The 12,677-nt window shown below is 46.6% G+C and overlaps 1 pseudogene; it reads left to right on the top strand.

Moving 5' to 3' along the window:
• The first annotated feature begins 5,300 nt into the window (after nucleotides 1-5,300).
• On the top strand, nucleotides 5,301-10,659 carry LOC113160241 (annotated as a pseudogene).
• Nucleotides 10,660-12,677: the final 2,018 nt, after the last annotated feature.

The following is a 12,677-nucleotide window of genomic DNA, read 5'->3' as shown; positions in this document are numbered from 1 at the left end:
CAGCTGTCAAATTACAGGCCGATATCAAACCTCCCCTTTATCTCAAAGATTCTCGAAAAGATAGTAGCTGGGCAGCTATCCTCGTATCTTCATAGAAATAACATACATGAACTCTATCAGTCAGGATTTAGGCCTCATCACAGCACAGAGACGGCCCTTGTTAAAGTAGTAAATGACCTCCTATTGGCCTCTGATCAGGGTAGTGTCTCTATGCTTGTGCTACTCGATCTCAGTGCAGCTTTCGACACCATTGACCATAGTATTCTCCTTCACAGACTAGAAAATGTTGTTGGAATTAAGGGAACGGCCCTCTCCTGGCTTAGGTCCTATTTGACTGATCGTTATCAGTATGTAGATCTAAATGGCGATTACTCCACGTGCTCTCCAGTGGAGTTTGGTGTTCCACAGGGTTCAGTTTTAGGCCCCCTGCTTTTTTCCCTCTACATGCTTCCTCTGGGCAACATTATCCGTAAACATGGTATTAACTTTCATTGTTATGCTGACGACACACAGTTATATGTTTCATCAAAACCAGATGAGATCAAACTGCTTAATAAAGTTGAGCAATGTGTAAAGGATATACGAGACTGGATGCTAATTAACTTCCTTCTGCTAAATCCTGATAAGACAGAAGTACTAGTTATAGGATCATCTGCAGCTAGAAGCAAGATGTTAGACCACACCGTAACTCTAGATGGCCTTTCCGTTACATCTAGTGCAACAGTCAAAGACCTTGGTGTAATTCTAGATTCCAGTCTTTCATTTGAAGCTCATGTAGATAATGTCACCAGGACAGCTTTCTTTCACCTCAGAAATATTGCCAAGATAAGGAATATTTTGTCACTAAATGATGCAGAAAAATTAGTCCATGCTTTCATCACCTCTAGGTTGGACTACTGTAATGCCTTACTGTCTGGCTGTTCAACCAGGTGCATAAACAAGCTTCAGTCAGTTCAGAATGCAGCAGCGAGAGTCCTCACTCGAACCAGAAGATACGATCACATCACGCCTATCTTATCTACACTTCATTGGCTCCCCGTGAAATTTCGCATTGATTTTAAAATACTACTTTTGACATTTAAAGCATTAAATGGTCTTGCGCCGCATTATCTAAGTGAACTGCTAGTGTCTTATGATCCACCACGCCTACTTCGCTCAAAGGATGCTGGCTGCCTGTCAGTACCTCGTATCCTAAAAACTACAGCTGGGGGCAGAGCTTTTTCTTACAAAGCCCCAAAGTTATGGAATAGCCTTCCAAATAGCGTTCGGGACTCAGACACAGTCTCAGTGTTTAAGTCTAGGCTGAAAACCTACCTATTTAGTCAAGCATTTGAGTAAATAGATCTGGGAAGGACTCATGGACGTAGAGCATTATGGTGAACTGGTATGTTTAGATGCTGTCTTCCCAACTCTCACTGATCACTCGGGTTTGTTGATGGTGAAGTGTTTGGTTGCTCTACATCCCAGTGCGCCCTCATGTCTGTGTTTTCTTCTGAACCCACCCTTTTAGTTAGGCTGTCATAATTAGTCCTGCCGGAGTCCCTGCTGCACTACACTAAATATACATTCACCTCAAACTTTATCTGACTGTGAATACAACTAACTGCAATCTCTCCTCTTCTCTCTCTTTCCCTCTCCCTCTCTCTTTTCCCTCTTCCTGTCTCTCTGTCGAGCTACACGTCATTCCACCCTTTGCCCTCTGGACCTGTCTGACTCGTCCTGATGCCCAACTTCTGGCTGGAGATCTCGTCGCCTGGATCCACCGTTTGCCCTTTGGGATGCGTTTGGAGACTGGATTGGTCACAAGCTACTATGATGTCGGTCCCGGCCTGTTTCTTGGAGGTCTCGACTCAACGCTCGATAGTCAAGGAATGGAACTAGTCTGCCTGCAAGAACTAACTGGACTCCATATTAACTTAAAATACTTTAACTGTTATACTGGACTGCTGCCTACACAGCATGTAATCACCCATATGAGGATGGGTTCCCTGTTGAGTCTGGTTCCTCTCAAGGTTTCTTCCTGTTGCCTTCTCAGGGAGTTTTTCCTTGCCACTGTCGCCCTCGGCTTGCTCATCAGGGACAATCACATTATTATGACTCATACACATACACTGTTCATGTACTGTTCTTTGGTTGTGTAAAGCTGCTTTGTGACAATGTCAATTGTAAAAAGCGCTCTACAAATAAAATTGAATTGAATTGAATTGAATCAATGATGACCCCCAGGTTTCTGGCTGACTTAGAAGGGACAATCACCGCCGATCCAATGTTAATGCTAACTCCACAGCTCCATCTTATCTCAATTCAATCGTTCAGGTCTACATCCCCTCCCGTCCACTGCGCTCAACCAGGGAACGTCGTCTGGTGGTACCAGCACCACACAGTCGACACCAAGGAAAACTGTTCAGCTCAGTGATCCCACGATGGTGGAATGAGCTGCCTATCTCTGCACGCTCAGCCACCTCACTTGCAATCTAAAACTGCTGAAAACAGAACTCTTCCGCATCTTCCTTTGCACTTAAATTAAAAAAATAAAAAAAAACTTTTCTACCCTTTCATTCTCACATCTCTTGAAACAGTAACACTTTTTCGATAGCACTTTGTTTTGATGTTGTTTCTTCTTGACTTAGATTTTGTTTGCTTGCCTTGTTCCTCACTTGTAAGTCGCTTTGGATAAAAGCGTCTGCTAAATGACTAAATGTAAATGCTGATGTTGTGTTGAGTTGAAGGTCTGGCAGGGAAGACTAGAAGTTCAGTTTTGGGAATGTTAAGTTGAAGGTGTCTTTTTCTCATCCAGGCAGAGATGTCAGAGAGACAGGCAGAGATGCAAGACGAGACAGTTGTGTCATCCGGCGGAAAGGACAGGAAGAGCTGTGTGTCATCTGCATAGCAGTGATAAGAAAAGCCATGAGAATGGATGATAGAGCCTAGAGAAGAAGTATAGAGTGAAAAAAGCAGAGGACCAAGGACTCAGCCCTGTGGTACACCGGTGGAGAGGTTGTGAGAGTCGGAAACAAGCCCCTGCCAGGATACCTTGAAGGTTCGTTCGGACAAGTATGACCGAAGCCAGGCTAGAGCTGATCCAGAGATGCCCAAGTCTGAGAGTGCAGTCATGAGAATCTGATGGTTCACAGTGTCAAAGGCTGCAGATAGGTCTAATAGAATAAGGACAGAAGATTTACCTGCAGCTTTAGCCCCCAGTAGGGATTCCATAACAGTCAGAAGTGCTGTTTCTGTGGAGTGACCACTCTTGAAGCCAGACTGATTGACATCGAGGAGATTGTTCTGGGAAAGAAAGTTGGAAGAGTTGGTTGAAGGCTGCACGTTCCAGAGTCTTGGCCAGGAATGAAAGAAGAGAGACCGGTCTGTAGTTCTCCACAAGGGAGGGATCCAGAGAAGGCTTCTTCAACAGTGCAAAAACAACCAAAAAGGGCAAGGCAGGAGTCGTAACAGACAAAGACTTTAAAGTAAGATGCTCTAGAAAGAGCTGTTTCAGTTTCATGGGGTATTAGTGTAAGATTTAATTTTTTATTTATTTAAGGTTTTAAGTGCAGAGAAAGTTGAGGCAGAGTTGTGTTTTTTAGCAGGTTTTTGAAAGTTGAGAGTGAAGGAGCTGAAAGTGCAGAGGTGAGTAAGTTTTTCCACCATCGTAGAACCATTGAGCTGAAAAATTTAACCTGGCATCTTTTCATTCACTGAGCTCTGCCAGTGAATTGGAATTGAGATTGTAGACCATGATGAGAGATTGTAAATCAGGATGAGGCAGTTCAGGTAGGCCGGTGCTGTTGAGTTGACCACTTTGTAGGTAACAGTCAGGACTTTGAACCTGATGTAGCAGCTACAGGAGGCCAGTACAGAGATCTGAAAAGTGGTATAACGTTTCCTTTTTGCTTATATAACAAATAACATGTGAAATAACAAAATGCAAATAACATGTGCTGCTGCATTTTGGATCTTCTGGAGGTTAGATGGTGCAGCTAGTAACCCTATCAGTAAGACACTGCAGTAATCAAGCCAAGATATGAGCAGAGCCTAAACAATGAGTTGTGTCATGTAGTCTGAAAGGTAGGTCTGATTTTTGTGACGCTGAAAAGGGCAAATTTTTATGATGTGGAGACAGAGGAGATGGTCGTTAAAGCTCAGTAGATCATCAGTGATTATACCCAGGTTTCTGGCAGACCCTATGTTGATGCTAGTATTTTACTGAAGGTCTGGCTGGGAAGACAAGAACTTCTGTCTTGGAGAGGTTGAGCTGAAGATGCCTCTTTCTGATACAAGCAGCCATGTGGAGTAGTCTGGTGGAAACGACAGGAAGAGCTGTTTGTTGTCAGCATAGCAATGATAGGAAAGTTATGTGACTGTATAACAGAACACAGGGATGTAGTCTAGATGGTAAAAAGTAGAAGACCATGAGCTGATCCCTCTGTCACATAAGTGGAGGCAGTGAGAGTTAGTAACCTGCCCCTGTCAAGATACCTTGAAGGCACATCCTGACAAGTAGGACTTAAGCCAGGCCAGATATGTACCAGTGATGCCCAAATCAAAAAATGTAGAAAGGAGGATCTGGTGGTTGGTACTCTGTTTTTGCCTGTGTGATGCTGTGAGAAAATGATGCCAGCTGGCTCTGATATTCTGCTAGAACAGATGGAGTCTTGGACTTGTGCCACTACCTCTCAGCACTTCTGAGCACGGTGCATTGTTAACGGGTCTGGTCAGTGAGCCATAAATTAGGAGTTGACGTACAGGCAGGCCTGGAAGACAGAGGACAGGGATTATCCAGACAAATTGGAAGTGTGGTGTGTAATTTGTCAGCGACTGTGGCTGGATGGATTGACTCATTCAGATGGACTTATTAATCCTGCTGCAGCCAGGTTTCAGTAAAACTAAATAAATCTATTTGATGGTCAACTATCAAATCATTCACTAACATGGATTTAGATGAGAGAGATCTGATATTTAACAGTTCACATTTGATTGTTTTCTTTTTTATTTTGTTCTTTATTTGTATTAAGTTCTTGTAGATCACTCCTCTTGTCCAGATAGAGAATGGGAGCCTTTTTTCAAGCTCCTCTCCTGTGGAACCAGGTTTTCTCCACAGTTTTCCAATTGTCTATGTAGCCCACGTTGTTTGCGAGACACCACTTAGACTGCCAGAAGAAGCAGCTGTGGCTAACAGATGAGCTAGTTAAAAGGTAAGCTTTTCCTGCTTGAGAACCTTCCTGAGGGCATTGAAGTGGGCCTCACAGGACCAAGCGGGCATAATGTAACAGTGCATGCAGGACCAGGGATCCTCCCTGACCATGGAAGCATGCTGTGGGTCCAGGCAGAAGAGGACCAACAGCATGCAACGTGGCCCCACACGTCGCACAGGCATGCTCACGGCATCCTGGCTCCGCAGGGGGGACAACAATGGAGGCAGGACCAGCCTGGACCAACCACACCCGACCTGGTGGGGGGGGTTAGTCCCACCCGAGGTAGATGTACATGGGGGGAGGAGGGGAGGAGGGGCTGGCCTGACTAAGGGACCAGTAGCTGAGGGAGAGGCGACCCTCCCTAAACCCTGGCCACCTGGGCGCAGAACATCCTTGGCCGATGTGTGCGCAGGGGCAAAATGGTCCTCCCGGTCCACCTTCACCTGCTTTTATTTTCTCAGTGCCGCCTCTGGGCCCTCGGGGATTGAGTCTTGGGGGTTCCCTGCTTGACGAGCTCTGGCTGGGCAGCCACTGTGTCTTGCGGGCTCCCTGTGCCACAGCTGCGCTACCAATGGAGTCACTTTGCCGTCTTGTGGGGCCTCTCTCTGGTTGGCCTGGTGTAGGGTTTTTTGGTGTCACCATCACCATCTATATTCACTGTGAGTGTCTATGTGACCTTACTGTGTCGCACTGGTCTCCTAGCGGGGTGTCTTTAACCCATATGAGGATGGGTTTCCTGTTGAGTCTGGTTCCTCTCAAGGTTTCTTCCTGTTGCCTTCTCAGGGAGTTTTTTCTTTGCCACTGTCGCCCTCGGCTTGCTCATCAGGGACAATCTGATTTCATGATTCATACACATTCACTGTTCATGTACTGTTCTTTGGTTGTGTAAAGCTGCTTTGTGACAATGTCAATTGTAAAAAGGGCTCTGCAAATAAAATTCAATTGAATTGAATTGAATTTAAGGCAGAGGTCACTAACAAGGCGGACTGCAGTCCAGATCCGGACCCAGAAACTGTCCCATACGGACCCAGAGCGACAGACCAAATCAAACATTTTGATTCCAAATCTAGCGGGACACCTTAATTTTAACCGGCGTAGCTATTGCAATCGTTACGGTATTTATTTAGTGGACACGTGAACGCATTGGCCAATTAAATGCGAGTTAAGCCATCCCACGTGACTTCAATTAGCCAATCAATTCTGTGGAAAAAATTAGGCGGGAAAATTAGCACCTCAACAGTAGATAAGAGAAAGTTTGCAGTTGGAAAGGAATTAATAAACAAAGACGGCGATAACAGAGAGACAGAGAGGAGAGAGATACTGACGACAGAGAGGAGAGAGATACAGACGACAGAGAGGAGAGAGACAGACGACAGAAAGGAGAGAGACAGACGACAGAGAGGAGAGAGAGATGACAGAGAGGAAAGAGATACAGACGACAGAGAGGAGAGAGAGAGATGACAGAGAGGAGAGAGACAGACGACAGAGAGGAGAGAGACAGACGACAGAGAGGAGAGATACAGACGACAGAGAGGAGAGAGATACAGACGACAGAGAGGAGAGAGACAGACGACAGAGAGGAGAGAGACAGACGACAGAGAGGAGAGAGAGAGACGACAGAGAGGAGAGAGATACAGACGACAGAGGAGAGAGACAGAGAGGAGAGATACAGACGACAGAGAGGAGAGATACAGACGACAGAGAGGAGAGATACAGACGACAGAGAGGAGAGATACAGACGACAGAGAGGAGAGATACAGACGACAGAGAGGGGAGAGACAGACGACAGAGAGGAGAGATACAGACGACAGAGAGGAGAGATACAGACGACAGAGAGGAGAGAGACAGACGACAGAGAGGAGAGATACAGACGACAGAGAGGAGAGATACAGACGACAGAGAGGAGAGAGACAGACGACAGAGAGGAGAGAGACAGACGATAGAGAGGAGAGAGAGACAGACGACAGAGAGGAGAGAGATACAGACGACAGAGAGGAGAGAGACAGACGACAGAGAGGAGAGAGAGACAGACGACGGAGAGGAGAGATACAGACGACAGAGAGCAGAGATACAGACGACAGAGAGCAGAGATACAGACGACAGAGAAGAGAGAGAGACGACAGAGAGGAGAGATACAGACGACAGAGAGGAGAGAGATACAGACGACAGAGAAGAGAGAGAGACGACAGAGAGCAGAGATACAGACGACAGAGAAGAGAGAGAGACGACAGAGAGGAGAGACAGACGACAGATAGGAGAGATACAGACGACAGAGAGGACAGACACAGACGACAGAGAGGAGAGAGATATAGAGTTACTATGTTAGTCTGACAGAAACCAGGACCCTGCAGATCCAGGTATTGGAACGAAGATTGTCGTGGTTTAGATTTTATTGAGGACTTGAACATCAGAAATTAAACATTAGTTACTGAACTGCCTGTTTATACAGTATGATCAGATCAGGTTCCAGGTTTCTTTCTCATCATCTCAGTCATTGTGTTCTACACCAACAGAACCACCACAAAGACTCACCTGCAGAGAAACCTGTAAATGTTTTTTTTTATTTCAGGCAGACACACACAAACCAGTTTGTCTTGATCAGTGTTAAACTCTGAACCTGAATAAAAAAAACAAAACAAAACAGTAACCTCATCTTCATTAGAGTAAGTCTGTGTAAAGATGTAGTTGGACAAGATATGTCTGTGCAGATAAATGCATGCTAGGTCTATATGAGTTGGATTTAGAAATGTACAGAGGAAGGTGGAGGCAAATAAGAGAGAAGTGGAGTTCCAAATAAGAGAGAAGTGGAGTTCCAAGATCAGTCAGAGACTGAAATCAATTCATGGAAACATTAGAAATGATTGGGCTTTAGTGTTGAGTTTGTTCCTGTCTGTGTGAATGTAAATCTGTTTCCCCACCAAGAAAGAAGAGGAGGTGTTGGAGAGAGAGGATAGTTTCTGTTGTCACACCTCTCAGGTTGACGGCACAGCGAAGAGAGAGAAAGCATCAACGTGCTGGCTCCGGGGCCCCACGCCATCCTGCTGGTCATGAAGGTGGGGCCTTTTACCACAGAGGAAGCAGATGCTGTGAAGAAGGTGGAGGAGATCTTTGGCCCAGATGCTTGGAAGTACCCAGCATCCTCTTTACTCATGGAGATGAAGTGAAGTCATATCAGATGTTGGGAGAAGCAGAAGATGAGCTGCAGGAGATCATGAACAAGGTTGGACACAGATACCATGTCTTCAACTACCTCAAAGCCAACGGTCATCACCAAGTCCTGGGTGTGTTTAGGAATTCAAATTAAAATTTTTATTTGTCACATACACAGTCATACACAGTACGATATGCAGTGAAATGCTTAGGCGACTGCCCGTGACCTTAAAAAATAAAAAAACTATTGAAGACTATTTATAGGAAATAAATATAATAAAGAAAGTAGAAGTAGATTTAACTAAGAATAAAATATCTGTACAGTACAAATATACATAAGAAAGAATATAGATATATAGATATAAGAAAAATATAAGAAAATAAGAAAACCTGGGTGTACTTGTGCATAATAGAATAAATAGTAATGTGAAAGGTGTCCAGTGACCACTAGGGCCGAGGATTGTCCCGAATGTCCAGAGAGAGTGCATGAAGCATGAGTGTGGGTTTGTAAAGTGGGTCATTACTTTGTGGTGTGCTGGTTGAGAGACAGTATCACCTGTGGGAAGAAGCTCCTCCTCAGTCTCTCTGTATTGGCCTTTAGGGAGCGGAATCGCTTTCCTGAACTCAACAGAGAGAACAGTCCATTGCTGGGGTGGCTGAGGTCCTTCACGATCTTCCTGGCCTTGGTCCAGCACTGCTTGCTGTAGATTGAGTGTAGGTCAGGGAGCTCGGTGTGGATGATGCGCTCAGCTGATCGCACAACCCTCTGTGGAGCTCGTCTGTCCTGCATGGTGCTGTTCCCGAACCAGGTCGTGACGTTTCCTGTCAGGATGCTCTCTATGGTGCAGGAGTAAAAGTTCCTGAGCACCTTGGAGGGCAGTCTGAAGTCTCTCAAGCGCCTAAGGTAGTAAAGAAACTGTCGGGCCTTCTTCACCACGGTGTTGATGTGACAGGACCATGACAGGTCCTGCTTGATGTGGACACCGAGGTATCTAAAGCTGTCTACTCTCTCCACTGGGCTGTTGTTGATGACAGGGTCTGGTAGTTCCTCTCCTGCTTTGTGCTAAAGTCCACTACCAACTCCTTTGCCTTGCTGACGTTTAGAAGGAGATTGTTCCTCTGGCACCAGTGCTCCAGATTTCCAATCTCCTCCAGGTAGGCCGTCTCATCATTGTCAGTGATCAGGCCCACCACGACGGTGTCATCAGCAAACTTGATGATGGTGGTGGAGTTGGTAGAGGCTACGCAGTCGTGTGCTTGGAGGACTCTACCTGAGATGCCATCTGGTCCTGCTGCTTTCCTGGTGTTCACTCTCGTGAAGGCTCTCCTCACGTCATGCTCGGAGATGATGAACGCGTTTCCGGTGCTGTCAGTGTCTTCCTGTCTGTAGCCGTTAGCGCCGCTAGCATTAGCATCGCTAGCGTCTTTAGCTGCAGCCTCAAAGCGAGCATAGAATGTCCGCGTTCGTCATACCGGATGTTGGTGCTTTATAGTCCGTTATTGTTTTTAGTCCCAGCCACAGGCTCCTATAGTCACTCTGTTGGAGTTGTGACTCTAGTTTTCCTTCCGTAGCGCTGCATCGCCTCTTTCACCGCTGTTTCAGAACATGTCCCAGCCGGGTCATCGAGTGTCCTGAAGCACGGCCACCAATTGGTCCGTCCAGCGCGCGACCTCCCTCTGAACCGGAACTTCCTGTTTGAGCCTTTGTTTATATTTTGGCATAAGGAAGATGGCGGCATGGTCAGATTTACCAAAGAGTGGACGAGATTGTGCCCTGTAGCCGTCCTTGACTGTTGTGTAGCAGTGGTCCAGTGTCCTTTCGACCCTGGTCGGGCAGGTGATATGATGATAGAAGTTCGGTGCTGTGCATTTGAGGTTGACACTGTTAAAGTCCCCTGCCACAATAAGCGCAGCGTCCCAGTGTTGTGCCTGGTGCTGTGAGTGCCTCATGCAGCTCGCATAAGGCAGTGTCCGTGTCTGCTTGTGGTGGAATATAAACGTTGGATTGTGAGTACATTGTTGGACCAATAGAAATAAGAGTATCTCTATCGTACTTAATACACTCAATGGTGATGAATTACCTGGTTTAAAGTTATTGAAAATTAACTTAAAAAGCAAAAACAAGGTAAAATAGCTCGGAGCAGTCGTGACGGCAGCCGACCTCACTGGCGCCATACCAAGTAAGGTGGAGAAGATGGTGTCTGTTAACGGAGGACAGTTTTACACCAACCCCACCTATGTGGAGGTGGTGAAGATGTTGAATCAGAGAGAGTCAGAGCTAAGAGAGTTTTATCAGAAGAAACTGGAGATCAAATAAAACCTGTAAATGACTTATTGCAGAATAAAGTCCAACCTGTTGTAGAGCAGATGTTGGAAGACAACAAAATAACCAACAAGCGCAATGCGAAACTAAGACTCAGCTGAACTGTGAAGAACAAAGTTTGATTGTGGACAAATCTGAGGCCTCAGTTTAATGAAAAAAGGTGTTATTATTATTACATATATCAGAATCAGAATCAGAATCAGCTTTATTGGCCAAGTTTGCACAAGACTAGCAAGGAATGGTCTTTTGTATCCTCTGATTGCACGAAACATTAATCATTTACGCACATAGTTGCAATTATTTACATAATACACAGTTTGCTATGTTACATGGGGTTATTGCACTATTGGATTGGACAGTTCAGCTCAGACACAGCTTGGGGGAAGAAGCTGACTCTGTGTCTGGTGGTTCTGGTGGTTATAGCTCTGTGGCGCCTGCCAGAGGGGAGGAGCTTGAACAGTTTGTGTGCAGGGTGTGTGGGGTCAGCAGTGATACTGACGTTTTCTGAGTCTGGACCGGTACAGGTGTTGGATGGAAGGAAGCTCAGTCCCAATGATCTTCTCTGCTGACCGGATCACCTGCTGGAGTCTGTGCCTGTCCTGCTTGGTGGCTGAACCAAACCACACAGTGATGGAGGTGCAGAGGACAGACTGGATGATGGCGGTATAAAACATGGTCAGCAGCTCCTGGGGTAGATTGAACTTCCTGAGCTGTCTCAGGAAGTTCAGCCTCTGGTGAGACTTTTTTGTTTCTATGTGGGAGGACCACTTCATGTCCTGGCAGATGGTGGATCCTAGGAACCTGAATGAGTTCACAGTAGATACTGTGGTATTGTGAATGGTGAGGGGGAGGGGAGCCAGGCGGTTCTTCCTAAAGTCCACTGTCATCTCCACAGTCTTGAGTGTGTTGAGCTCCAGCTGGTTCTGACTACACCACTGCACCACACACCCCTGTGGTGCGCCGGTGCTGATGGTGCGGGTGCCAGATGTGAAGCTGCCCAGCCGCACCTGCTGCCTCCTGCCAGTCAGGAAGCTCTTGATCCACTGACACGTGGGAGCGGGTACGGTAAGCTGGGTCAGTTTATGGTCAAGTATTCCAGGGGTGATCGTGTTAAAGGCTGAACTGAAGTCCACAAACAGGATCCTGACATACGTGCCAGGGAGGTCCAGGTGCTGCAGGATGTAGTGGAGACCTAGGTTTACTGCATCATCAGCTGACCTGTTTTTCCTGTAGGCTGCAGGGGGTCCAGGAGTGGGTCTGTGATGTCCTTCAGGTGGTTCATCACCAGCCTCTCAAATGCCTTCATGACCACAGAGGTCAGGGTGACAGGTCTGTAGTCGTTCAGGCTGGTGATGGTTGACTTCTTAGGCAGCGGCACGATGGTGGACTGTCTGAAGTAGTTGGGCACTGTACACAGCTACAAAGAACAGTTGAAGATCTGAGTGAAGATCGGTGCCAGCTGGTCAGCACAGACTTTCAGACAGGTTGGGGACACACCATCGGGTCCCGTAGCCTTTCTGATTTTCTGCCTTTGAAAGAGGGAGCAGACATCTTCTTCACAAATCTTTAGTGCAGGTAGGGGGTCTAAAGACGGGAGGGTGTGAATGTTGGGGGGTGCAGGTAAGCCTATTGTGTGGCCAGGAGGTGTGAGGTGGTTCTTTTCAAACCGGCAGTAAAAGTTGTTCAGGTCGTCTGCCAGGCGTTTGCTGGCCTCAGGGTGTGGAGATGGTTTCCTGTAGTTGGTAATGTGCTGCAGGCCTCTCCAGACTGACACAGGATCATTTAATGATAAGTTGTTCTGCAGCTTCTCACCATAGCTCCTTTCAGCTGCTTTGATCTCCTTTGTCAGCCTGTTTCTGGCCTGCCTGTCCAGGGACCGGTCACCACTTCTGTGGACTTCTTCCTTGGCCTGGCGCAGCTTCCTGAAGTTTGGAGTGAACCATGGCTTGTTGTTATTGAATGTGTGCACAGTCTTCAGAGAGTCCCAGTGCTGCCCGTGGGACAGAGCGTTA

Source organism: Anabas testudineus, chromosome 10 (genome assembly GCF_900324465.2).
Source record: "Anabas testudineus chromosome 10, fAnaTes1.2, whole genome shotgun sequence".
NCBI classification, from domain to species: domain Eukaryota; kingdom Metazoa; phylum Chordata; class Actinopteri; order Anabantiformes; family Anabantidae; genus Anabas; species Anabas testudineus.
Note: the sequence above shows the minus strand (reverse complement) of the source record. Positions and strands in the feature narration are given on the sequence as shown.